Source organism: Phragmites australis, chromosome 6 (genome assembly GCF_958298935.1).
Source record: "Phragmites australis chromosome 6, lpPhrAust1.1, whole genome shotgun sequence".
NCBI classification, from domain to species: Eukaryota; Viridiplantae; Streptophyta; class Magnoliopsida; order Poales; family Poaceae; genus Phragmites; species Phragmites australis.
Genome location: NC_084926.1, coordinates 28,420,606 through 28,448,044, shown reverse-complemented (window position 1 = coordinate 28,448,044; position 27,439 = coordinate 28,420,606). Strand labels below are relative to the sequence as shown.

Below are 27,439 nucleotides of genomic sequence, written 5' to 3'. Positions count from 1 at the left end.
GTGAAATAACATACAAGATGAGTAGATCTAGTACCAAATCGATGTAAATCACTCAATCAACCCCCCTTGAACTCACCAGTGCTTGAGGGGTTCGATTGTACAACGAAGTGTGTCACCTCTTTGCTTCGCAAATCAAACCCTAGCAGAAAGGAAAAATCGAAACAACGACAATAACATCAGTGAAATGACATACAAATATGAGTAGATCCAGTGCCAAATCGGTGTAAAATCACTCGAATCAACCCCTTGAACTCACCAGTGCTGAAGGGGTTCGGGTGCACGATGTGGTAGAAACTGCCTCACCTCGTTGCTTCACAAATCAAACCCTAGCAGATAGGAAAAAATAGAAACAAATGACGGTAACATCAGTGAAATGATAGACAAATGGGTAGATCTAGTACAAAATCGGTGCAAACAACTCGAATCAAACCTTGAATTCACCGATGCTAAAGGAGGTTTGGGTGCACAGCATGGTAGAAGAGTGCGTCACCTCTTTGCTTCGCAAATCAAACGCTAGCGAAAAATCGGATCAAAACTTGATCGAGTTCCAAATCAGTGCAAAATACTCGAATCAAAACTTGAACTCACCAGTGCTGATGGGATTTAGGCGCACAAGGTGGTAGTGAGTGTGTCGCCTCTGGGTCGCAGGAAAGAAAAAAAGACAAACAGTTGCAAGTGAGAGAGTGCGAGAGAAAGATGTATGATATGTTCAAAATAGTGGGTGAGAGAGGCACGGTAACCGATGAGTCAAATTTGAAAAAGTGTTATGGCGGCAATTTCTAGCGGGTTGCGGGTAGTTGGTGCGAGACAAAAAACAAACCCGTTGCTCAAAAATCCAACAAAAGTTAATCAAATCAGCACACAACTCAAAGTACATCAAATGGTCAACAATTAGACAGATCTTTAGCTAACGAATCTGTCAACAGATAAAAAGCATAACTAATTTGAAAAACCTCTATAAATATCACACCAAATAATTTAATAAAAAAGTAATTATCCATTTCTCAAAGTCCATCAAAGTCCCAAAACTATTTAAACATGATCCCTCCAACCCTTTGTAATGGTTTTTGTTTATGTGGATGGGCTGACTATGACATATAGGACGTTACGTGATGTAGCTGCTATATCAGCTTATTTCACATGGTTGTCTTTCCCTTTTTATCTCACTTTTCTCAACATAACGACGAGCCCGTCCATATGAACAAGCAAACACCCTCGTAAAGCCTGTTGCCCGCTTCCTCGGTCTCTTTTTAAGAATAGTTCTCTAGATTTAATCAATAGAAGGAGAGTTATCAGTCATCTTTGTATAGCATTGCTGCAAAATTAAAGCTTCCACCTTGAAGCCAAAACAGAGTGGGCAACCAATAAACACTCCATCTACTCCAGCAATACAATCACAACCTATTAAATTTCCAAATGATCAGAAAGGTGCATCACATTAATTTGATTAGGAAATCTCCTATTGGAGCACAGATCAAACTTGTCATCAAACTGTATTCCGAGGTACTCCACACCGAGCTACAACCTTCTTCCATTTTCTTTTCTTGTAAGTAATATTGTAATATTTTTTAAGGATTGATCCCCTTCTCTAGCCTCACAAAGTTCTTAATTGATTTTGCAGCTTGTCTATTGCTTGTCTGGCAACATATGAAGGAATGAATCGTGAATTTTTCCCTCTTCCTTGTGTACTTCAATCCAGAAATGTAAACGTGTGTTGTGAAACACTTTAAGGAATGAATCATGAAATTTTCCCTCTTCCTTGTGTACTTTAATCCAGAAATGCAAACTCGTGTTGTGCAACACTTTTTGTTGGCAATTTTAAGTGGTCTTAAGCTTCATGTATAGAGGAAGAGGCGGCTAAGCAGTACAAAATAGGTGGGGCGTCTCGCCTTACCACTTAAATAACTATGAATATTGTAGTACTACATTTACACGATCGAAGAAGTTAATACCAATATTCATTGGACAATGAACTTTATCCATCAATGAAAGAATACAAATAATTCTCACCAGATGTTAGCTTTTTTATTTGTACACTTGTGGTCTTTGCACATCTATATGCCTTTCATTGATATTTTGTTTTCTACAAGGAGAATCTACAAAATATTAGTAGCTAAGTGATAATGGTGTTTTTTTTGTGTGTGGTTGTTGAGTGGGGGAGGGGGTGCCTCAACAACAACGGTGCATACCAGGAGAAAACAAGTTCTTCGTTAAAATTATTCAGACCCGAACACCTAACATGCTTCCAACTAATATCTTTTGATGATGTCTTCTGTCAGAAGTACACTCTGCTTCCTTTCTAGTAAATTCCAACCCTATAGTACATACAACTTGCCATATTGATCTGAACAGATATTATGTTACGTATGATACATGCATTAGATGTGTTATATGTATGTTCTTATACCTTTTAAATGTCAATACTGATATGTGCTCTATTTGTAATCTGATCCAGGCAGCATGTACATGCATTTTGTGTTACATAATTTTTTTTGATAAAAAGCAGAGCTATATTAAACAAGAGCACAAGTACATGGACATCTTGCAAGGTGAAAAACGACACAAGGCCTATCCAGACTAGGACATACAACACGTGTACAAACATTGCTGATATCCATGGAGACACCAACGATGAACCTGCGCACGCGTCAACTCCCAGAAAGCTGAGGTGGTCCTCTCCGTTGTCGGTGAGTGGAGTGCCGGTGACTAACGCCGAAGGCGTCCGGGTGACAGGGCCGCGCATGCAACTGCTGCAGAGGTTGAAATGGGTGCGTCCTGCCGATGACGAACCGCATCTCCGACGCTCTGAAGATGGTGATGAAGAAGGCGCCGGAGGGTAAGTGGGCAGCAGCGATGACACCCGGGTGGACGGCTCTCTGCTCGGTGGCGCACGGCAAGAACTGTAACATTGGTCAAGGCACTTGGTCGCTGGGTGAAGATCTTGTGCTCAGCGGCCGGGCGGAGCTGAGGTGGGCCACAAGACTCCCTCCGGCGACCCAGAGAAGGAGGTGGCGCCGGTGAGCGTTGGATGGCTGGATCCACTCACTATATGAAAAATTGATAAAGGTGACGGGTCATAACCGTCATGAATAATAGGTCTTGCATCCGTCATTTCGAACGTGTCACTGATGACATATAATAAGTGGATCCGTCACTAATAAGGTTATTGGTGACAGATCAAAACTTGTCCTGTCACTTATTAATGTCATTGGTGGCGCTTATAACTTGTTTATGACTGATATACGGTTTTCACGCTTTTTGGACGCAAAAAAGTCAAAAAAATTATTTTTCACCTAAGTTAATCCAACTCAGGTCTATCACCACTCGTCACGCATCTCTACCTATTTTTCAGGCTGTTTTTAGAATATGCGTTCCGTGAAATCGAACTCGCGACGGCCCCTCACGCGCGTAGCTACCTAACCACCTCAACCTCGCGTGCGTCCTGAAAGGACTCGGATAAAAGATCATTTTAGCTATTTTGCCGAGGGTAATAAGTGACGGATCACAACTATAACCCGTCACTTCAGTTATGACCCATCACCATTGTTAATTTTACAATAGACATAAAAACCAGTTGACTTAGAGTGCCTTCAGTCAAATAGACATAACTTTTGCATACGGACTTCGATTTTGACGTTTTTTTATTTTACAGACATCTAAAAAAAAAGTTACATTCATTTCTCCCTCACTTTGTCGAGTTCGGCGAATTTTTCAAGGCCTAAAACGGCTTGGAAGATTGAATTCTCGCTTTCAAAAGTTTCTGCACCATTTTCGTAACGAGCATTTGTGTCCATAACTGTTACCCCTTACATCAAATTTGAGTAGAAATGTACAATAGTTCATATTCTAGTGCTTCTGAAGTGAGAAAAAAAATAAAAGAAATAAAATAAAAATAAATTTTTTGGCAATGTTTGGATTATTTTCTATATTTCTGAATAACATCATTAGTAACGGGTCATAACTTGACCCGTCACTTATGACAGGCCTATGAGACCCGTCACCGAAGAGTTAGTCATTAGTGATGGGTCAAAATTTAATCCATCATTGATGACTAGCCTACGATGACCTGTGAGTGATGAGTCCATTAGTGACGGATCAAGTTTTCACCTGTCACCAATGACTGGCATTAGTGACAGGTCACAACTACGACCCGTTAGTTTTATTATAAGTGACGGATCGTATGACCCGTCACTTATGTAGTGTCTACTTTATCTATTTTTCACGTAGTGACTGATCTAGCCGAGAAAGAGGATTTATTTTATTTGCTACCTCACCACCTCCGACATCGGATGACCGACGACGACAACTGCGGCAGTGAGGGAACAACGATTGAGAGCGGGAACACCTATCTGGGACACACACTAAAAGCTACTCTAAATCTAGATCTACCCTATACAAGACTCTGGACGCTAGGTATAACATTATGAATTTTAGTATATTAATTAATAGCAAATTTTACTCTAAATTAAAAAAATTGTAATTAATTAAATCAAGAATATATATATATATATATATACACACACTAGTATGCATATATTTATATATATTAAATTGGCTAAGGATTCCAAAATGCACTACCTTAATTTCTAAACTTCTTTGTGCATTAATTGATTCGTATACATTTGGTTTATTGTTTTTTATGGTTCTTTAAGTGGAGATTTATTTCAAATCTATTTTCAGATTTCATTCAGCTCAAATCTAATTTGAATTCAAATCTTCTTTATTCTGATCATCTTCCAAATCTCAGAGCTTTACTCCCATCTCATAATTCAAATATCCCTATTTGAATTTATGTTAAGAACCGACTCAAATCCAAATTCAAATCTCTCTTTTAAATATGTCTCAAAACCCTTTTCTTTTTTCCCTTTTTCTTTTTCTCCCTAAGCCTAATCTTTCCTCCCTCTCTCCTTGCGTGGCCTCACAAACCAGCCCACCGGCCTGGCTTCCCCTTCTCCATTTTCTCACCGCGCTCGGCCCATCGACGCGCCTCACTCGGCCCAGCAATCGTGTTGCACAGCCTGGCCGATGTAAGTCCACCGCGCGCCCACACGCGTGTATCCGTCTACGTGACACCCAACCGCCTACTCGCCCACCCGAGCCGTCTCCCTCCTCCAGTGCACCGCCGTCATACTGTGCGCCATCCCCTTGGGGAAATATCATCGCCTCCCCGCATTGAATGCGCCGGCAACTTGCCCGCGCTCTTGCTCTCTCCCCTCTCTCTGCCCTCATAGCATGCCGCCCGAGCGCCTGACGTAGATAGCATAGCGCATTTTGTTCACCGTAGACAACATAGCGCGTCACACTACCTCTCTACTCATCCCTCCCCCTTTATAAATAGGGCAGCCCGGCCTCCATTTCGTTGTTTCCTCACCTAGCCGCAACCATAGCACTGCTGCGCCGCCATTCCTCGCCGCTGCAACCTTGTCGTCATCGTTTTGTCCCCATGAGCTACCGAGGAGCACCAGGAGGTCACCATTGTCCTTGTGCTACCCTTCATCGCCCAGAAGCCCGACAGGAGCACGCTTGGGCCGAAAGGCAAGCAACTCCGCTTCCACCACTCCGTCGCATCACTGACGTCCGTCTAGCTTCTTGCCATTTTTGATCTCAATAAGCATCCCCGTCCCCTCACACAACCTCCTAGCTAGAATGCCGCTGTCCTAGTGCTTTCTCTTCGCGTGAACACGTACAACAGTGTGTTTTTTCCCTCTGTCGCTGTGCCATGGTTGCCGCTGGCATGTGTATGCTCTCTGGGTGTGGTCCGACCATCATGCTGTGTAGCCTAGGAGCTCTGGGCTCTTTTTCCTTGCAGGTAGATCGTGCATAGAACATGGAAGGTGCTGCTCGAGTATTATGCGCCGCCGCCACCTTCTTCAGCCGCCGTCTGGCGCTACTCCGATCACGGCTTGCCATTAGCGAACCCCTAGCCAAGTTCCCCGTAGCACATAGGTGAACAGCGTTAGCATATCGTGACGGAATTTTGACAGGAACGTGATTCCGGCGAGCTCACCACCATTTCCCGCCTTCGCCGCTTCGTTCACCCATCGCGCCCACACACACGAGGCTGCCCTGGCCTGCTAGCGCGGCTAGCCAAAATCTGAAAATTTGAATGTCCAATTATCCATATAAATACATGCCAAGATAAAAACCAATACTGCTACATCACCAAGCCGGTTGAATGTTATTCAGATGTCTATAGGAAGTTTAGAAATAGTTTTCTTAAGCACGGGACCTTTAAAATGTCTTTATATTTTATTGTTCCTAAACTAAAACAAATGATTAATGTGACAAAAATTCCAAAGCAAGGCAAAAAAAATTCTCACAAGTAATTATGGCATTCCTAAAGCCAAGTCATGGAATTAGATAACATCTGAACAGTGTCATCTTAAAGACATAAAAATACTCGGATTTCAAAGATAAACGCTTTTAGAACGACATAATTAGGGTAGCTGATGAAATGACCTTGGGACCCTTCAATAATTATTATAGTTAAAGGTAAAAGATGCTTGATGTCACAGGGAGACATGGTTGGGAGAAGAGATAAGAAGCTATGAGAAAACATGGTTTGTCTATTGATTAGATCAGCATTTAAGCAATGTTATAATAGGAAGAGAAGAAGAAAAACTGGCTCGAATATATAGGTGGGATTTCTACTTGAAGAAAAGTCAAAGAAGCTAGTTGGACTTATTTTTGGAATTGGTGGGAGTACCATGTTCTAACTCTTCAAATACCTGGATTTCCCAACGTATAACCAATTTGCCCTTTGTTACACACTAATTCAGGTATAGTTTGAAGATAGGATGGAAAATATAGAAGTAGATTCGATTTACCATCCATACAAACCTTCATCTACAAATAAATCAAATGATTGAAGCTAAGAAAAATAAATAAGCCATAGATACCTGCAGGTTGCTCCTCTTCCCATTCAATACCCTCATCCTTCCGTTTGTATTTCTTGCCCACCTGGCGTTCAGATTGAGAATCTGAGACAAATGTCTCGCCTTCCTGCTGCATTCTCCTTTTTGCATCTTCCTCTTCCTGCACTTTCCTCAATGCCTCGTAATAAGCCTTTATGTATTCATCCTACACGATAAAAAAGAACAAATATAAAACATTCCATAACAGTACATCAGTTTAACTGCCGAATCATGTTTATGTTCATTCCCAAGCTGACCTGTATACTCTTCTCATCTTTTGAGTCCTGATTTTTGTCATCCTTGGCTTCTGATTTTTCATCCAGCTTCAATGTGCTACTTCTGATTTTTCATCCAGCTTCAATGTGCTACTGTTCTATCCTCTTTGTTCCTTTGTAAGATTCATGCCATCTCTAATCATCCACGGAGGCATGACTTTCAAATCTGTACCCTTTTTACCAGATGCAAATTCAATTTCAACCTGAAAAACGAAACAAATACTTGACTGATCAAGCAAAGGTAGTCTGGAAAGTAAGTAAAATGACTATAAGTTACACAAACTAGTACGTGCGTACGACTTTATGTTAAATATATGCATATTATTACTATATTTACTATCACTAATGCATTTTCTTACTTTCATCATCTTTATTGGTGGATCTTGTTGGATTTCATCTCTAACCTACCCCACCTGCTTTGAACTAAAAAGCTTTGTTGTTGTATATATGCACTAGTGAGGAAATTTTGATGGAGACATTGTAACATCGTTTTAACAAAAGGAACAAATATTTTTTCAGAAAAAAGAGTAAATTTTACAAAGCCCCAGGTTTTATGGTCCAAGTGTCACATAACCCAGGTTTTTTTGCACGTGCCACTTAACCCCAGGTTTTTTTATTCTACTTGTTCACAAAATCACACCTCAACCAAATCACTAGGATTATGACATATGGGTCTGTCTTGCAGGCTTAGGTGGCGATCTTATGCACTCAAACGTAAGGGTGTGCATTGAACTATTGGAGCCGAGTGAGCCACGATCGAGAGGAGAAGAGAGGGGCCACGACCATCAAGGCGGCGGCTTGTGCACCAAAGTCTCTCGTGCGAGCCACACTCAGCACAACGTGGAATAGGAATGCGGAGTCAGAAGCAAACATGAGCGCCACCTAAGGATGCAAGGGGGATCCATTTTTTATAATCCAAGTGATTTGGTTGAGGGTGTGGTTTTGCGAAACAAATAGACCATAAAACCTGGGGTTAAGTGGCACATGCCAAATAGTTGGGGTTTTGTGACACTTGGACCATAAAACTCGGTGTTTTATGAAATTTACTCAAAAAAATATAACACCTCTGTTAAGATGTGAAAACTTCTGATTGGATTCGAAGAGTTTTTCTCATTTTGGTTGATAGTAGGGGAAACAACATTAGATTTCAGTGCAGATGAGGATGGACTAACATGATTGAGAAGTTTATTGGGATATCCAGAAGGATTTGAGATCAAACTTAATTATGGCTGTGCATATTACTCAACTAAGAAGATCCAGTAGCACTCAAAAGCTATATGACAGTCTTAACTTTGGGTCTCCAATGCATGGCATTGGCGTACCATACTGCCGTTGTGAGTTCCAAGATGAATCAACTGCACCAGGGTAACCATTTGCAAAAGCACCAATATTTGCTCTTTCCCATGATTGTAGACTCCCAAACTCAGGTGCAGGCAGATTCTTCACTCTGTCAACTTGTGCAACCAATGGCGTCAATTACTCCTAAAGTGGTACAAATATAAACAATTAGAAAAACAATATACAGAACAAATCTCAGATTCCTAACTCCTAAGTGTTGGGACCGAAATCCCAGACAAAGTAGGCCTTCGGATACAGGGATATTGAAGGGCCCTCAGAATAACATGTGTTAGAGGTGGAACAGTCTTTCGATGCCCTTTCCGAGTACAGTGTGGCCCTATTTATAGCCCGTACTTGGCCACCACAGGTACGGTTTACAAATCCTACCCCCTCACCTGCTACATTCTTGAAATATCCGGAGGCATTATGGTACAAATGAGCATAATTACATAATTACAACCCTACCCCGAACGACCGAAAACGGACCCACTGTCCCGCAGCGATCTCTGCCTCCGAAGATGTACTGAAACCTTCTCCACTCGGATGTCCGTCAGATGGCCTTCGTCCCTCGAGCGAAGGTAAGCTCGTATCTTCGCCCGCCGCGATCGCTTAGGACCGCGGGCATGGACTTCACCCGTCGGTCGAAGATCGCCCTCGTCTTCGCTGGTACGGGAGATCGAAGATGCGGGCGAGCCTACACCCTTCGACCGACGGCGCTTCGTGATCTTCGCCGCTTGCAGATGAAGTCCCTGAAACAAAACTGCAATGACAAGCATGCAATATTTCTAGTAGACTTCGTGGTACCCTCCGAAGAGGGGGGCGGGAGATCATCCCCAATAGTAGCCCCCTACTGGTAAGGTTTATCTTCGATAGGCCGAACCTGTAGTCTTCAAGATGTCTCTGAAAGGACAATGATGTCGCCTAGAGGGGGGGTGAATAGGCGTTTTACAAAAATTCGTCCCTTTTTACCGTTGGTCTAAACTTGCAGCGGAATATAAATTAACGAATTTTTCACAAGTGAAAAAACCTAAATATGCTAGGCTCAACTAGTGCACAATCACCCTAAATAAGTGTGGTTACAATCCTAAGGTGACTAAAACTATTCAACTCTAGCAAGAGATATGCAATAAAACTTAAATTGAAAAAGGCCAAAAATACTGTTCATATGACTGAAATTACTGTTCTCCGGTGAATACCGGAGTCTCCGGGTTGTACAGGTCTGGAATCTCCGGTAAAGTCCGGATTATCCGGATTCTGTACAGAACTGAGCCCGAAACTGAATATAAAGGATGGGTAGAGAGTTCTAGCTCAAACCAAGTGATGTCGTGTGTTCCCGGAGATAATTCCAAGTAGATCCACGGAGAACCTACACTCAAATACACACAAACAAGTAGATCGAGCAATATGCACAAAGATTTGAACAAGAACTCAAAATTAAAGAAACAAGAGAGGAGACACAAGATTTGTTTCCCGAAGTTCGGATTCACCACTGTGAATCCTACGTCTCCGTTGAGGAAGCTCCAACGAGCCGGGTCTCTTTCAACCGCTTTCCTCGATCCACTCTTGATTTCTTCCCTTGCGGAGGCGAAATCGAGCCCTTCACAAACTTTCCCGCGGCTCACCACAAGCACGGGAGCTCATCGGCGACACCTAACCGGCTAGGAGGCTTCACCTTCAAGAGTAACAAATGCTTCGAGAACTTCTTGTCAAGAACTCAAGTGCTCAAGATTGGATTTAGCTCACTTGCACTCAATCTTCCAATCTCTCAACCCAACTCACTTTTCTTCTCAAATCACACACTAGAATGGAGTGGGAGAGGTTCTTTTGGCTCTAAAAATGTGTTCTTTCGTGCCCCTTGCAGCAGCCCCAAAGGATGGGGTGAGTGAGGTATAAATAGCCCACTCCAAAGAACTAGCCGTTACTGTTCTGACACACCTACTCCGGAGTATCCGGTGAATACCGGAGTATCCGGTCTCAATTCCAAAAACGGCGTCAGAACGGTCACAGAACGTGTCAGAACTAGCCGTTAGGCTCTTTTCTGGACTTTTACCGGAGTATCCAGCCTACACCGGAGTCTCCGATCGGCGCTTAACATAGAAAACAGCCCCGGAGACTTCCCGGAGTCTCCGGCCATTCCAGGTACCGGAGTATCCGGACTTCACCGGAGTCTCCAGCCATTCCAGGTCCCGAAGAATCCGGTCTTCACCGGAGTCTCCGAGTACAGCACAGCTAACCTCCGAAAAACGGCGATAACTTTTGATCCCGGAGTCCGATTTCGACGATTTTGGACTCTATGGAAAGCTTATTCAGAGGGCTACACATCCCAACTAAATTTATGACCTAAAACACATAGGATCAAACTAGGAACACTCCAAAACCTATTTTGGACACTTCCACACTTTCTGCTCCGGACTCTTCACAAGAAACTCTCACTTTGGGTTTGGTTGGAAACTCTTGAGCACTGAGACACGACAATTAGCTCATGTTGCATCCCTCTTAATAGTGCGGCATACCTAGACTCAATTTCAAAGATAAAACACATTTGAACCAATTTGAGCCTTTTGAAACCTTTCAAGTACCGCTTTTTACTTTCAAACCTCTGAGGGTTGCAAACTTCCATAAAATATTCACTCCATCTATTTTTGATTCCTCATGTGATTGATGCGAATCACTCATAGCTTCTCATAGCCTTGCACGGTCCATTGGCGCGAAGCTTCACTCGCTCTTCACCATCGCCTTGGTCCTTCGACGCCAAGCCATTTGCTTGCCCTTCACCACCGGATGGTCCATCGCAGCCGAGTCTTGCTTGCCCTTCACCGTCTTGCCATAGAAAACCACTTTGTATTTGACATCTTCAGAGAATTCACTTTTTCATATATGGAGTCCACTCTTGTTCTTCACTCTTGGCATATATAATTTCAATTCAACTTATGCCTTCTTATGGATCTTAACCCTAACTCACTCTCAAGCACAAAGCACATGGGTTAATCCATAAAACCTAAATGACAACATTTATACCTTAAGTTACTTGATCTCCACAAGTAACTTATTAGCCTTCATGCATATTATCAATCTTCATATAGAACCTAACCCCACTCATTCTTAAACACATAGCACACGAGTTACTCCATAGAACTCTATTGACAAGTCATACCTTTAGTTACTTGACCTCCACAAGTAACTTAGCCTTCAAGCTTATTGCCACTCTTATTGAGCTTCTTCTTCTTCTTATGAGCATCACTAGAATCTCAATGACTTTTGATGCAATTCTTTGAACTCATGGCATTTCTCAAAGAATCCATGCTTCATCATTTATGCATCTCCTATGGAATAACCTAATAGCAATTCTCAATATGATTGTTAGTCCATAGGCATTGTCATCACTTACCCGAGCATCACCTAGAGCTCATTAATCTTGATGCATTTTCATTCTCTCCATTCACCTAGAGCTCATGCATATCTCTCATCCATGCATCACCTATGGAACAACCTACTAACAAACTCAACACCATTGTTAGTCCATAGGTATTGTCATTAATTATCAAAACCACACATAGGGGCTAGATGCACTTTCAGTCTCAACGCCGCCCCCTTCAGCCTGTCGAAGTCTAATGGAGCAAATGCATGTCGTTGAAAATTATTACTATTATTGTGTCTTTTTTTATTTTTTGTCATAGGTTACCAGACGGCTCCTTGGTAACTGCCAAAAGGTTCCTTAGTAACTGCCTGCATTTAATGCTCTTGATGTACATTGAAGCATAGTTTTTCCCGCCAGTTCAATTTTCGACACGGGCAGTTCTAACTGCCATCGCCCTACACTATAAATATCACGCCACTGTCAATATTTTTTACCGCGCCTTTGCTGAAGTTGTCGCTCTCATACGAAGCCTCCTGAGTTTTTTCGAGCCTCTCGGAGGAAGCCCCGGTTTTTAGCTCTTCGCGTAATTTGTTGTTCGAGTCACCCTCTTTGAGCCAAATGGCACCGAAGGTCCGATCTTCTCGCCCGAAGATGTATTGGATCGGGCAGTCCAAGGTGGATAGCGAAGTCCTAGCCAGCCTTGTGAAGGAAGGGTTGATTAGTGATGTTTCGAAGGTTCGGCTTCCCAGTCGATAGGAGACACCGGAACCTGCCGATGGCGAAGCGGTTGTGTTTGTCCATTACTTCCGAGCGGATCTTCGCCTACCATGCGATGACATGGTCATTAAAGTACTGAAGTTATTTGAAGTCTATCTCCACCAGCTGACGCCCAACGCAATAGTGAGGATGGGGCTCTTTGCCTGCGCCGCTCGGTCGGAAGGAGTGAAGGCATCCGCTAGGGCCTTCGCTGCCGCACACTGGCTTCATGGTCAACCCAAACTGGTTTTCGCCTGCGGAGTTCAGAGCGAGGCTCACTACGGCTGCTTGAATTTCGCGTACCGCGTTGGGCTAACTACACTCGTCGTCGTGTACAAGAATAAATGGCCCAGTGACTGGACTCAATGGTGGTTCTACCACAAGGTGGACGCCGAAGAATTTCTCGTATTGAAATGGGAAGAAGTTAAGGGAAACCACGTGCCAGACGTGCGATTGAAGGCGTCGCAACAGACAGCCCTCGAGGCCTTCGCGAGTAGATAAATATCTATCTACTCGTGACCTGGTGGAGGAGTTCATAGCTGCTGGGGTTTGGCCCCTCAGCCGGGATTGGACTATCCCAGAATTTGGGGGAAAAGGGTCCGAGGGGCTCTGCCGGCCCCACCCTCCTACGCACGGCTTCATGGGTACTCGTATGCCTGTAAAACATTCATATATATATTTTTTTTGTCTTCGGCCTTATTTGGTTACTGGTTTTGATATTTTCTAGATTTATCGGTGGCCGAAGTGGAGGCCAGAGCTGTGATGCTTGTCGGCAAGTTTACACCGGGCGAAGCACAGTTGTGCGTCGAACAAGGCCTCAATCGAGTCTTTGAATACTGAGGCCTTTCTTATCTTGAAAGGCCGAAGGTCTCCACCGTGCTGCAGGGTGGTAGGGAAGGATCTCCGGCAGCAAATGTAGGCGAAGAGGCTGCCGGTGGTCCTTCAACGAAAAGGAAACATCCTGAGCGATCGCCGAAGGGAGGTCGGACGAAGAAGGCCCTTGCCCTCCGGAAGAGGCCACGCGAAGCTGCCCCCGAAGTTGCCCATGCAGAAACATCTCTGGAGGGTTCCGTCGCGTTGCGTGATGTGCTCATGCGGGAAACTCCCGAAGGCACCCAGGAGGGCCGGGCTTCAAAGTCATTGTTCTGTTGGCGCATGGACCTTCCAATGCTAATCCTGAGTGATGACGAGGAGATGACAGAGATGGGAATAGTCCCTGAGGCTACCACTCGGGAAACCAAAGTTGAGGGAACTGATAATGTTGAAGTGGTAGCATATCTTCGCCGTCTTTGCCCTCGAGTTCCTCTTCTGGGACTGAGGTGTCGACCCCGAGCGCGCCTCGCCGCGGCGGAAAGGGATTGATGGGCCTTGGCGGGCTGCTTGACGCGAAGGCCATATCGCCTGAGGCGTTCAAGCCTTCCTCTTTCGAACCAAGTGCCGGGGAGGTTGATGACGCGAAGAAGATTTTCAGCACCTTCGTCCTCCCCGAGCTTGAAATCCCGCTCGGCTAGAAACCCGCCAACGAGCTCCTCGACGCTTCCGACGTGGCGATTGCGAAGGTATACCAGTATTTTCTGATATTATTGTACTTAGTATTTTGCTCACATGTGTGCGACATTCCAGGCTTTGCTTTTATCGCAGGCTCAGCGCAAGCAAGCGGAGAAATCCGAAGCCCGTGCTCGGAGCGCACACACGCAAATTGATATGTTGCAAAAGCGCGCCGAAAAGCCGAAGGCCAGAAGCGCGAGTTATCGCGTCGAGCGAGGGATCTAAATCGCGCTTGGAACAACTTGAAAAGGAACTCAGCATCCTTCGCTCGGAGAAGCAAGTCGCTGAAGACGAAGTGAACTGCCTGTGCCAAAACCTGCAATCTTCCGAGGCGCAAGTGTGCGACCTGCAGGTGCTTTGTGCGTCGGAGAGAGCTAAGGCGCAGCAGCTGCAAGTCGAATTGAGCGAGGCGAAGGCTTTCTCCAAGGATGCTCTTAACGTGATTGGGGAGCTCGAGCCGAAGATAGTCGCCGCATGCGAAGTCATCAGCCATACATTCGAAGGTATTAGTGCCTCGGTGACTCCCCCAACAATTGATCTTGTCGGGCTGGGAGGACTTATAGGTTGGATCAGTGAAACCAGCGGAAGCCTTCTCCCTGCTGCTCAGCTTTACGGCGACTTCTGCATGATTGTTGCTGCACGAAGTCTTGTGCAATCGATTGAGATGATGGGCTGTGACATCATACTGCTCTTCAGAAGCCTACCTTCCAGTATCCGATGGACTTGTCAACTTCGGCCGTTACGAGGGTATCGAAGAGCACCGCTCGATCATTTACCACCAACTACTGGTGCAAACACTCTTCGAGAAGCGGAGATGAACCGGCAGCGGGTACGCTGCTTTATATTACTTGCTCTCTTATTTGGTTGTAGCACATAAATATTTTTTTTAATGAAATATCTCTTTTGCAGGCCAAGGCGAGGGATGATCCCTTGTTTAAAGCAACAACTGCAACGACCAAAGATACTGGAAAGGTGGGATGATTCAGCGCGAAGCGTCGTTTCGTTTTTAGTTTTCCTTTTGTGATTGGGCAATGTAATGCACATTGGTGACGTAATGTATTTTACATTTGTTACGAAGTGTTTTTGACTTGTTGTGCTCCCTGCGCAGGTCCTCCCTTCGGGCACTGCGCAGGTAGCCGAAGAGGTTGTCCCCCTAACCATGATGAGGGACAATTTTTATGTGTCTTGGTCTTGCTGGGAGTCCTTTCGCCGCCGTCATGCCGATGTTGAGCTCGAGCGGTATTGGCATGAGAAGTGTAGAGCGTATGTGTCGGTGTATCAGGAACCAGGGGTCCCTGAGTCCCGAGACCGGGCCGGCCATCCGCCACGCGTCACCATCCCGCGAGGTCCGCCGTGCGAGATAAGAAGAGGCTAAGTCCCGGGAGAAGGTGCTCGGGGCCGCCGCCTCTGATTCCCGAGCACCCCAGTTCCCCGATGATCCGCGGAGTCCAAGTACCGGGAGGGAAGTGTTCGGGAGAGAGCGCTTGGGGCTGCACGTGGCAGCCCCCGAGGACTCGGTTCCTCGAAGGTTTCCCCCAGTACTCGGGAGAGAGTGCTCGGGGCTGCACGTGGCAGCCCCCGAGGACTCGGTTCCCCGAAGGTTTCCCCCAGTACTCGGGAGAGAGTGCTAGGGGCTGCACGTGGCAGCCCCCGAGGACTCAGTTCCCCGAAGGTCTCACCAGAGTGCTCGGGAGAGAGTGCTCGGGGCTGCACGTGGCAGCCCCCGAGGACTCGGTTCCCCGAAGGTTTCCCCCAGTGCTCGGGAGAAAGTGCTCGGGGCTGCGTGTGGCAGCCCCCGAGGACTCGGTTCCCCGAAGGTCTCACCGGAGTGCTCGGGAGAGAGTGCTCGGGGCTGCACGTGGCAGCCCCTGAGGACTCGGTTCCCCGAAGGTTCGCGCAAGATCGTTCGATGACCCAAAGGGTCCCCTCGCCGGGGTGTCAGCCAGTCAAAGACACGAATGCCGCATTTAATAGGCACGCGCGGCCTGACATCCTGACATTCTCAGCTGCCCACACCCTGGTGTCAGACCCTGCCATGCTCTGGCAGGGGGGCGTGGGTCCATTAAATGCACGGGTTTCGTCCCGTTTCACCCGGGTGCCTCGGGATAACGTTGCCAGAATCGAAGCGCTCCGCCTGCAACCCTGCCCTGGCAGAAGGACAAGACAGGGTGGGCGCACCGGGCACCTCTGCGGCTGCCCGGTGGGCCCTCTTAATGGCGCCGGAGGACCTCCACAGTGGCGGGTGGTCGGATGCACGCCGCAATTTTCCACCGCCCCTGTCACTTCGCCAAGACGGAATGATGATGCCTTTCTCCGTGGCACCTTGGCACGTGCGCCCCCTCTTTCCCATTCAGGATAAGTCGAGGTCGGCGCGCCTATAAAAGGAAAGAGACAGACGGGAAAACAAGGGGAACAAGGCAAGGAAGCCCAGATCAAAAGGCGAAGAACATCACAAACAAGCTCAAGCCAAGCTAGAACACGAGAGCCTCAAGCTCTCTGTAGACAGCTCACCCCTGTAACCAGATACATTCTTGAAGAATTCCCTTCAAGAAGGGATATAACACTCACACAGGAGTAGGGTGTTACGCCTCCGTGCGGCCCGAACCTGTCTAAACCCCGGTGCACCTATCTTTCTTGCACTAGGTCGATCATCTCCCACCACCAGCCACTGCATTTATTTCCGTTCCCATTTATTCCCCCGACAAGCTCGTTCAGGATCATCCCCCTGGCCGAATCTCTAAAAAAGGGGTCTCTCGGGATCCCTGCGACAGGAGTTCATCCTCCGACAGTATGATGCTATGAATGCTAGAACGAAGGCATTTTTGGAAATCTCTTAGCCCTTCGACGCTAGTTAATCGCCGAGCTGAGCGCATCTTGCATTGTACCGCGAGGGGAGACGTCGAAGGTCCGTCTATGCTCCATGAGCCGAAGGCTGAGCCTCAAGACGACGAGCCCCTCCTGCACTGGCCGCAACTTTGCTATCGCCGCGGCCCTTCTTCGCAAGTAATAGAACACGACGGCGGCGAAGATGGTCTTTGAGCACTTCCATCGTATTCGACTCATGTTGGGGCCCCACTGGCCCCAACCATGCGTTTTCACGCAAGCAAAGGCATTACTTTTCAGTTTGCTTTCAGTCGGTGGTATAAGGATTTCGTTGATCCTGATGTTGACCGCTCTGCGAAATAAATTTTGTATTTACATTATCATTTGTTTTCTTTTGGGGCACTTTGGTGGCACCGCGCTCGAAGCGGCATTTGCGATTTAAGACGTTTCCAGGTCTTAGGAGGGCCTCATCGATTATTCATTCATATGGGGCTTTATGTCGGCCACGATGTACCGAACAACGTCGTCCCCTTGATTTTTTGCCGCAGGTACCTGCGATTGCAAAGGAATAGTCTTTTAAACGCCGTCCCCTCCCTCCCCCCCCCCCCCGATTTTTGGTCGCAGGTAACTTCGGCTGATAGAAATTTATGTTGTTGATTGGACGCTTTTGCATTAGTCGTTTGTTTTACTTTTCTCTCTCTCTCTCTCTTTTATTTGCGTCGCCTTTTCTTAGGTCGGACGACTCTTCGACTTATCTTCCGAAGGTTTGTTTATCCTTCGGTGTGGGGGTAGGCACTCTTAGCCCCCGACTTGTGCTCGAAGTGCGTCGCCTTTTCTTAGGTCGGACGACACTTCAGCTTGTCTTCCAAAGGTTTGTTTTTCCTTCGGTGCAGGGCAGGCACTCTTAGCCCCCGACTTCTGCCTGAAGTGCGTCGCCTTTTCTTAGGTCGGACGACACTTCGGCTTGTCTTCCGAAGGTTTGTTTTTCCTTCGGTACGGGGGCATGCACTCTTAGCCCCTGACTTCTTCCTGAAGTGCGTCGCCTTTTCTTAGGTTGGACGACAATTCGGCTTGTCTTCCGAAAGTTTATTTTTCCTTCGGTGCGGGGGTAGGCACTCTTAGCCCCTGACTTCTACCCAAAGTGCGTTGCCTTTTCTTAGTTCAGACGACACTTCAGCCTGTCTTCCGAAGGTTTGTTTTTCCTTCGGTGCGGGGGCAGACACTCTTAGCCCCCGGATGTTTTCTCTCTCTTTTTCTTAGAGGTCGAAAGTGTACGTCTTTTTTCGTTGACACTTCGCACCTCATTTCGCGCCGCCCATGTGCGGCCCTCCAGTTTTCGATTGGTGCGCCAATCCACCCTTAGGTTGGCGCACTTCGGCGATAAACTACTAGTACTCGAAACAAGCAGTATTTTCCGGGGGTACTACTATATCAATATGTTTACAAGGGTTCCTGCCTCGTTAAAAACCTCACCCCCTAACGAAGGGATCCCCCTGTGAGGAAAAGAATGCAGTTCCCTTACAATTTGATTACATGAAAAGATTGCATAAAGAAAAATTACATAGAGGTCTTCGTCTTGGCCGCCGACTTTCAGGCATAGAACTTGCGAAGATTGTCTGCATTCTAAGTGTGTGGAAGCTCCTCACCTTCCATTTTAGCTAGATGATATGAGCCGGGTCTTAACGACCTTTTGACTAAGAAAGGACCATCCTATTTACTCTGAAGTTTTCCCACCGATGTTGTTGTACCGAATCTTTGCAGCACCAGATCTCCGGGGGTGAAGGTTTTTTCGGATATATTCCTATCTCTCCATTTCCTTGTCTCCTGTTGGTACCTTCCCAAATTTTCGGCGGCTTGCAATCTCACTTCCTCGAGGGCATCCTTCGACGATGACTCTTTGTCTTGCTCTGGTTCGTTTCCGACCCTAAATGATTTGGTTTTGCATTCCTTTGGGGTCATGGCCTCTTCGCCGAAAAGGAGGCGAAATGGCGTGAATTGATCTTGCAACCGTTGTTCTTAATGACCATAATACTTTAGGCAATTCTTCGACCCATTTCCCTTTTGGCAGCCCCTGCAGACGCTTCGCGACACCAGCGAAGACGATGCTGTTCGCTCTGTCAACTGCCCCATTAGATTGTGGGTGGTATACGGATGCGAAAATTACTTTGATCCCCAGGCTATTGCAAAAATCCCTGAAACTGGCACTATCAAATTGAGTGCCATTGTCTACTGTTACTTCACTCTGGACTCCGAAGCGGCATATGATACTCTGCCAAAGGAATTTCTGTATGTTTCTTGATGTTATGCTTACGAGTGGCATTGCCTCCACCTATTTGGAGAAGTATTCGACCGCAACTACAGCATATCGCAAATTTCCTGCAGCAGGTGGCAACTGGCCAACAATGTCGATTCCCCACCGTCTTAGTGGCCAAATTGGCGGAATGAGTTGTGTCTTCGTCGAGGGTCTGTTTGACCCCTTCGCCCAGAACTGACACTGCTGACAACTTTGGACCATTTGATCCGCATCATTCACTGTCGTCGGCCAATAGAAGCCATGCCTATATGCTTTTCCGACTAGAGCCCTTATACCCACATCAGAACCACACAACCCGCTATGAATTTCTTTTAGCAGGTTCTGTCCTTCTTTCTGAGATATGCATTGCAAGAATGGTGCACATACTCCGGTTTTGTACAAATTATTTCCCACAACTTTGTAGTTTCTAGCTCTCTGGGCCATACGCTTTTCCCCGACATGATCCTCGATGTTGCCTTGACCACGAAGATAAGCCAGTATTGGAGAGCGCCAGTCTTCGCTTTCGATCATCGTGACGTGACGTGATTGCTTCGAAGTGTCCTCAGCGGCTGGTTCACTCAGCTTCTGGTAGAAAACATCTGATGGCATAGGCAGGTTTTGCGAAGCAGCTTTTGCTAGCTCATATGCTTCGAAGTTATCATTTCTTGATATACTCTTGACTATGAATCCCAGGAAGTATTTTTCTATTCTTCGCACCGCTGCTCTGTACTTAACCATCTCTGGGTCTTTTTCCTGGAATGTCTTGTCAATTTGGCTTGCTATGACCTTTGAGTCTGTTTTAACCAGCACTCTTCGGGTGCCCAAAGCCTTTGCCTTGCAAAAAGTCCGAGGAGGACCGCTTCGTACTCCGCCGTATTGTTTGTAGAACGGAACTCAAATCTGGCGGCATATCTCAGCTTTGTGCCCGAAGGTGAGAATAATATCGCCGCAACTCCTGCTCATGTAGCTCCCCAGGCTCCGTCGCAATATGCGGTCCAAACAAGTTCTAGCGGTTCATCATCCGGGGCTTCGGTTAGTGGAGTCCATTCCGCCATGAAGTCTGTCAATGCTTGCGATTTCAATGATGTTCTTGCCACAAAAACAATCATGAATGGGGCGACCTCCGCGGCCCACTGTGCTATTCTTCCAATGGCTTCTTTGTTTTCAAACATGTCGCGAAGAGGCAAGGAAGTTGGTATTGTAATCTTGTGAGACGTGAAGTAACGGCGAAGCTTGTGGGATGCCATCACTAGTGCATATGCTATTTTTTCCAATTCTGTGTACGTCTTTTTTGGGCCTGCCAGAGCTTCTGATACATAATATATTGGGAACTAGCATAATTTGTTGTCTTCGGGTCTTTCCTGCACAAGTACAGCGCTGACTGCCGAAGGGGATGCCGCTATGTATAACAATAAATCCGTGCCTGGATCAGGGCTGGACAGTGCTGTAAGCTTCGTCAGGTAGCTTTTTAGTTCATCGAAGGCTACTTGCTGCTATGCATCCCATCTGAATGGGTCGGAGCTTTTTAACACTTTGAAGAACGGTAGACTTCGCTCTGCAGATTTTGCAATGAACCTGTTTAATGCCGCCAATCTTCCTGCCAAGCGTTGAGCTTGCTTTCTGTTCTGCGGGGGTTTCATATCTATTATCGCCTGTATCTTTTGAGGTTCCACTTCGATGCCTCTCTTCGACACCAAGAACCCTAGTAGCCTTCCGGATTGTACTCCAAAGACGCATTTTTCTGGGTTCAACCTTAGCCCTGCTCTTCGCAAGCTTCCGAAGGTTTCACGCAGGTCTTTGAGATGTTAGCTCCTTCTGGTACTCTTGACCACTATGTCATCAACATAAGCCAAGACATTTCGTCCTAGCTGTGAACTTAGTACTGTCTGCACCAACCTGGTGAAGGTTGCGCCAGCATTTCAGAGGCCGAAGGGCATCCTCATAAAGTAGTATATGCCGAAAGAAGTTCTGAAACTTGTCTTGTCCTCATCTTCCTTTGCCATCCATATCTGGTGGTACCCTGCGTATGCATCTAGGAAGTTTAACATTTCGTAACCAGCCGCGGAGTCTACCAGCTGATCAATTCTAGGCAATGGGAAGTCATCCTTGGGACAAGCCTTGTTCAAGTCTGTGAAGTCGATGCACATTCTCCATTTTCCGTTGCTTTTCTTTACTAACACTGGGTTAGCTAGCCACTCTGAGTGCATTACTTCATGTATGACTCCGGCATCGAGCAGTTTTTTCACTTCAGCCTTCGCTGCTTCTTCTCTTTCACTTGAAGCTTTTCTAAGCTTTTGCTTCCTTGGCTTCGCTTTGGGGTCCACATTTAAGCTATGCTGAATGATTTCCCGACTTACTCCTTGCAGGTCCTTAGGGGACCAAGCGAAGACATCATCATTACTGCAGAGGAACATTATAAGTTGTTGTTGGTCCTCCGCTGGTGCCTCCGCTCCTATGGTGACTTTTTTATCTTGTTTTTCTTGATGTAGCTGCACTATTCTGTTCGCTTCTTCTGGTGCAGCCTTCGCTGCCTTGCTTATCTTCGACAGGTTGTAACTTTCCTCCCGATTTGTCGAAGGTTCTGTTATCATGTGGACATTTCATCTTCCTGGAGTTATTCCCACTTCGATTCGTCTGGCCACTCGTTGGTCTCCCAATACCGTTATGACTCCTTCAGGACCAGGCATCTTCATGCACAAGTATGCATTGTGCGGTATTGCTCCAAATGTATCGAGGACTCCCCTACCAAATATCGCATTGTATGGGTAATCAATGTCGACCACATCAAAGGTAATGTCTTCCGTGCGGAACCTCGTCCCTTCGCCAAACGACACTGGGATTGTTATCTTTCCCAGAGTGTTGATTGTATTTCCACCGAAGCCTAGCAATGGTGATCCAGCTTGCTTTAAGTCGCTTCGACGCAGCCCCATTTTGTCGAAAGCATCAGCGAAGATGATGTCCGCTGAGCTTCCTCCATCTATTAAGATCTTGTGCACTTCATTTCTGAGATGTTTGCTGTAATGCGAAGGCATCTGTGTGTGGGTAGTCTAAGACCATCATATCCTCTTGCGAGAATGTAATGGGAACGTTTGACCACCTTGAATGAATGTACGTTGGTCCCACTCCGACGTGGTTGACTCTTCGCACATATTCTTTTCGTTGTCTCTTATATTCTATCTGCTGGTTAGATCCCCCTGAGATGGCCAGCACCACGTTGTACCCATGATTTACCATGTTCACGGACTTGCTGCTCTCTGGTGGTGCTTCGATCGTGGGCCTCGGTGGCGGCGGAGGTAGCTCCCCCTGGAGATTCATTTTCCTTGTTTGATCCAACTGAGCCAAGGCTGCAGGTGTATACTGCGGTGCAGGAATTTGTCGCCACCAGTTTGCAAACGCCATGTTCTGATTGTGGTTTTGCCACCCTTCGCTTCTCCCGAAACTTGCTGCATGGTGTACGGTCCTCGCGTGATCAAGAGACTGCTTCGCCAAGCTCTCTTTCATAGCCACAACCTGCGGGCACTGCTTGGTCCAGTGGCTAGCTCCTTCACCATGCAGCTCATAGTAAAAGGTTGTTGGGTCCTGCGGAACCCATCCTCCTCGGCCTCCGCGGCCTCATCCCCTACCGGCTCAGCCTCCTCTATTGGCCGCACTATGAGCTTCGCTTGCTCCCTGAGCGACTTCAAACAGGCTGGAGTTAATCTGATTGACTTCTTTTTGCCTTAGATAGTCAGAAACTTCGGGCTTTCTTGGATGATGCAATCAGTCTCTAGTATTGCTACTGGCTGCCTCTCTGGCTGATGCACGTGGTTTTACTTTGGAGGCTGCCATTTCGTTTTTGAAAGTGCCTAGAGGGGGGGGGGGTGAATAGGCTTTTCTGAAAATTAAAACTAAAACAGCGGATTAAATCTGCCGAATACTCCGGTGAAGGTCGGATACTCCGGTATGGTCCGGAGTATCCGGTCTAGTCTGGAGTCTCCGGTCTATACAAGAATTTTAGAACAACTACGAATTAAAACTAATAGCTAGAATCTAAGGTTGAAGCTAGGTCTACTGGATATCACAGAGCTAGAATAACACTTAACACTAGCAAGATGATCACTAGAGCAATTTGTATGACAAATCACAAATTTCACACAATAAAGCAAATTGCACAAATACGAACACAAGAGATTATCCCGGAGTTCGGCCACCTCACAAAGAAGTGCCTACGTCTCCGTTGAGGAGCTCACAAAGAGCTGGGTCTTTTCCAACCCTATCATCTTCTAGCGACCACCAAGATCAAGCTAGAAATTCTTACTCAATTCGAAGATGTTTACAAACTTCCCGTTGCACTCCACAAGTTTGGGTGCTCTACGGGCGACGCCTTGCCGTCTAGAAGCACAAAGCTTCAAGAGAAATGATCGCAACGAATGCTCGATGAAGAACTCAATGCTCAAGTGGCTTGAACCCTCTCCAAACACAAACTCTCTAAAAATTTGCAAACTTTGCACTAGAGGTGGTTGGAGGGTCTTTGAATGCTCTTAAAGTGCTCAAGAGGTCTAAAGTTCACCAGCAATAGCAAACACTAAATGTCATGGGGTGTGGGAGCATTTATAGCCTTCTCTCAAAAACTAGCTGTTACTATTTTGTCAGAACTGACCGGAGTATCTGGTGAACACCGGAGTATCCGGTCCTAAATCCAAAAACAGCGTCAGAACGGTCACAGAACGTGTTAGAACTAGCCTGTCGGTGTATTCAGAACCAGGGGTCCCTAAGTCCCGAGACCAGGCCGGCCATCCGCCACATGTCACCACCCTGCAAGGTAAGAAGAAGCTAAGTCCCGGGAGAAGGTGCTCGGGGCCGCCGCCTCTGGTTCCCGAGCACCCTAGTTCCCCGATGATCCGCAGAGCCCAAATACCGGGAAGGAAGTGCTCGGGAGAGAGTGCTCGGGGCTGCACATGGCAGCCCCCGAGGACTCGGTGCCCCGAAGGTCCCACCAAGTGCTCGGGAGAGAGTGCTCGGGGTTGCACGTGGCAGCCCCCGAGGACTCGGTTCCCCGAAGGTCCCACCAAGTGCTCGGGAGAGAGTGCTCGGGGCTGCACGTGGCAGCCCCCGAGGACTCGGTGCCCCGAAGGTCCCACCGAAGTGCTCGGGAGAGAGTGCTCGGGGCTGCACGTGGTAGCCCCCGAGGACTCGGTTCCCCGAAGGTCCCACCAAGTGCTCGGGAGAGAGTGCTCGGGGCTGCACGTGGCAACCCCTGAGGACTCGGTTCCCCGAAGGTCCCACCAAGTGCTCGGGAGAGAGTGCTCGGGGCTGCACGTGGCAGCCCCCGAGGACTCGGTGCCCCGAAGGTCCCACCGAAGTGCTCGGGAGAGAGTGCTCGGGGCTGCACGTGGCAGCCCCCGAGGACTCGGTTCCCCGAAGGTTCGCGCAAGATCATTCGACGACCCGAAGGGTCCCGTCGTCAGGGTGTCATCCAGTCAAAGGCCCAGTGCCGCATTTAATAGGCACGCGCGGCCTGACATCCTGACATCCTGACATTCTCAGCTGCCCACGCCCCAGTGTCAGACCCTGCCATGCACTGGCAGGGGGGCGTGGGTCCATTAAATGCACGGGTCCCGTCCCGTTTCATCCGGGTGCCTCGGGATAACGTTGCTAGAATCGAAGCGCTCCGCCTGCCACCCTGCCCTGGCAGAAGAACAAGACAGGGTGGGCGCACCGGGCACCTCTGAGGCTACCCGGTGGGCCCCCTTTATGGCGCCCGAGGGCTTCCACAGTGGCGGGTGGTCGGATGCGCGCCGCATTTCTCCACCGCCCCTGTCACTTCGCCAAGACGAAATGATTACGCCTTTCTCCGTGGCACCTTGGCATTCGCATCCCCTCTTTCCCATTCAGGATATGTTGAGGTCGGAGCGCCTATAAAAGGAAAAGGATGGAGAACACGTAAAAAGGGGACCAAAAGGTGTGGTGTGTGAAGAAGAGGACGCAGACGCTCAAACCCGCTCAAGCCAAGCTAGAACACGAGAGCCTCAAGCTCTCAGTAAGTGTCTCTCTCTTGTAATCAGATACATCCTTGAAGAATTCCCTTCAAGGGCAGATATAACACTCACACAGGAGTAGGGTGTTACGCCTCCATGCGGCCCGAACCTGTCTAAACCCCAGTGCACCCATTTTTCTCGCATCAGGGCGATCATCTCCCACCAGCCATTGCATTTGTTTCCGTTCCCGCTTATTTCCCAACAAGCTTATCCAGGATCATCCCCCCGGCCGAATCTCTAAAAAGGGGTCTCTCGGGATCCCTGCGACAGGAGTTCATCCTCCGACAGCAGGCGCGCCAGGTAGGGGGGAGTATCCCTGGATTGTTTGTTTCACTTTTTTCCCACAGGAGAAGATGGCCGGTGGGCACCGTCTCCAGCGTTCTGGCTCCACTTCCAGTGACGGAGCGCTGCCCGACGTCAGAAGGAACCCCGTCGCTGCTGCATGCCAACAGCAGCCGCCATCCACGTGCGCGGTTTTTCCCGCTCAAGGGGATCAAGGCACTGGTCCCATCAGGGCCGCCGCCGCCGCTGCCGACGCACTTTCCAACCCCCAGCAGGTGGTCGGGATCCCGGCCGCCCGGTCCACCTCTGGACCGCGTCGGGTGCCACCACGACGCGGGCTCGGTTTCAGCGAGGCTAGCCCAGGGAGCGCGCTGCTTGCAGCACATGCTCTCCTTAGGCACCCGCCCGTTCAGGCCACGCCGAACACTCCGGAAGGTCGGTGGATCCAAGATGTCGTTGCTTTGGTCGGCACTGCTCGTCGCCAGGTGCAGGCCGGGAGTCCTCGCACCACTTCTCAGCATGGTGCCGCCAGAGCCGGCTACTCAACGGGCAACACCCGCACGGGCCGAGGGATCTCCAGGCGGAGTGCCGTCCCCCTGGCCGTGTCTGAAGCCCGAGACCTCCGCTTGCGCCTTGACGAGCGGAGGGGCCACGAGGATGCCCGAGTTACTCTCGAGCGTCAGCGGGAGACCCGGCAGGGGGTCGGGGCAGAGGACCAGGCTTCCTCTCTCTCGGCCCAAGGCCACCTGGGATCCCCGGTTCACCGCCACTCGTCACCAAGGACCACCGCTCGCGCTGCGGGATACGGCACCGGCTGCCGTGCCTTCACCGCCGAGCTCCGCCGGGTCAGGTGGCCTTCCAAGTTCCGCCCCGAGCTGCCGGAGAAGTACGACGGGTCCATCGACCCCGTCGAGTTCCTCCAAATCTACACGACGGCCGTCCAAGCGGCCGGAGGCAGCGAAAAGGTGATGGTAAACTACTTTCATGTTGCCCTGAGGGGCTCCGCCCGCTCTTGGCTTATGAACTTACCCCCAGGGTCTATCGGCTCCTGGGATGACCTGTGCCACCAGTTCGTGGCCAACTTTCAAGGCACGTTTACGCGCTCCGGTTTGGAGTGCGACCTTCATGCCGTCCAACAGCAGGAGGGGGAAACGCTACGGCGCTTTATACAGCGCTTCAGCCAGGTTCGCAACACCATTCCTCGAGTGGCCCCCCCATGCTGTTATTGTTGCTTTCCGGCAGGCGTCCGCGATGAGCGGATGCTCGAAAAGCTAGGTACGCACGAGATCGAGACCCCTGCGGAACTCTTCGCACTGGCCGATAAGTGCGCCAAGGCTGCGGAGGCCAGGGCGTGGCATGCTCCTCGCCCCACCTCCGACCAGCCAAGTTCTTCCCGCTCCGACAAGCGGGAAAAGAAGAAGAGGAGGAAGCGTGAGGCCGCTCCCATTGAGCCAGCCCAGGTCCCTGCTCATAGGGTGCCGCAAGAGCCCGACCACCGGCAAGAGCGCCGGCCGGGTGTCGATCGACGCCCCGCCAGGGCCCCTGCTCGGGCTCCTCCTCGGGCCTCCATACCCACCAGGGCCTCGGCTCCAGCAAGAGCCCCGGCCCCCGGTCGAGTTCCTGTTCCAGCGAGGGCCCCCGTTCCCGCGGGGCCCGAGCCAGGTAAATGGTGTCCTATACACCAGACCAGATGGCACGACCTCACGGAGTGTCTTACGGTCAAAGGACTCGTGGAGCAGCGCCAGAGGGAGCGCGACGAGTCCCGCGGAGGAGGCGATATTGAGGTCACCCCCAACAATGCCGAGCTCGGCTTCCAGGAGCCCGAGCATGCCGTT

The 27,439-nt window shown here is 48.5% G+C and overlaps 1 pseudogene; it reads right to left on the bottom strand.

The window, feature by feature from the left end:
• Positions 1–6,823: 6,823 nt before the first annotated feature.
• The window catches only part of LOC133923115 (transcription initiation factor IIE subunit alpha-like), a 44,190-nt pseudogene continuing 23,574 nt past the window's right edge, over positions 6,824–27,439 (bottom strand).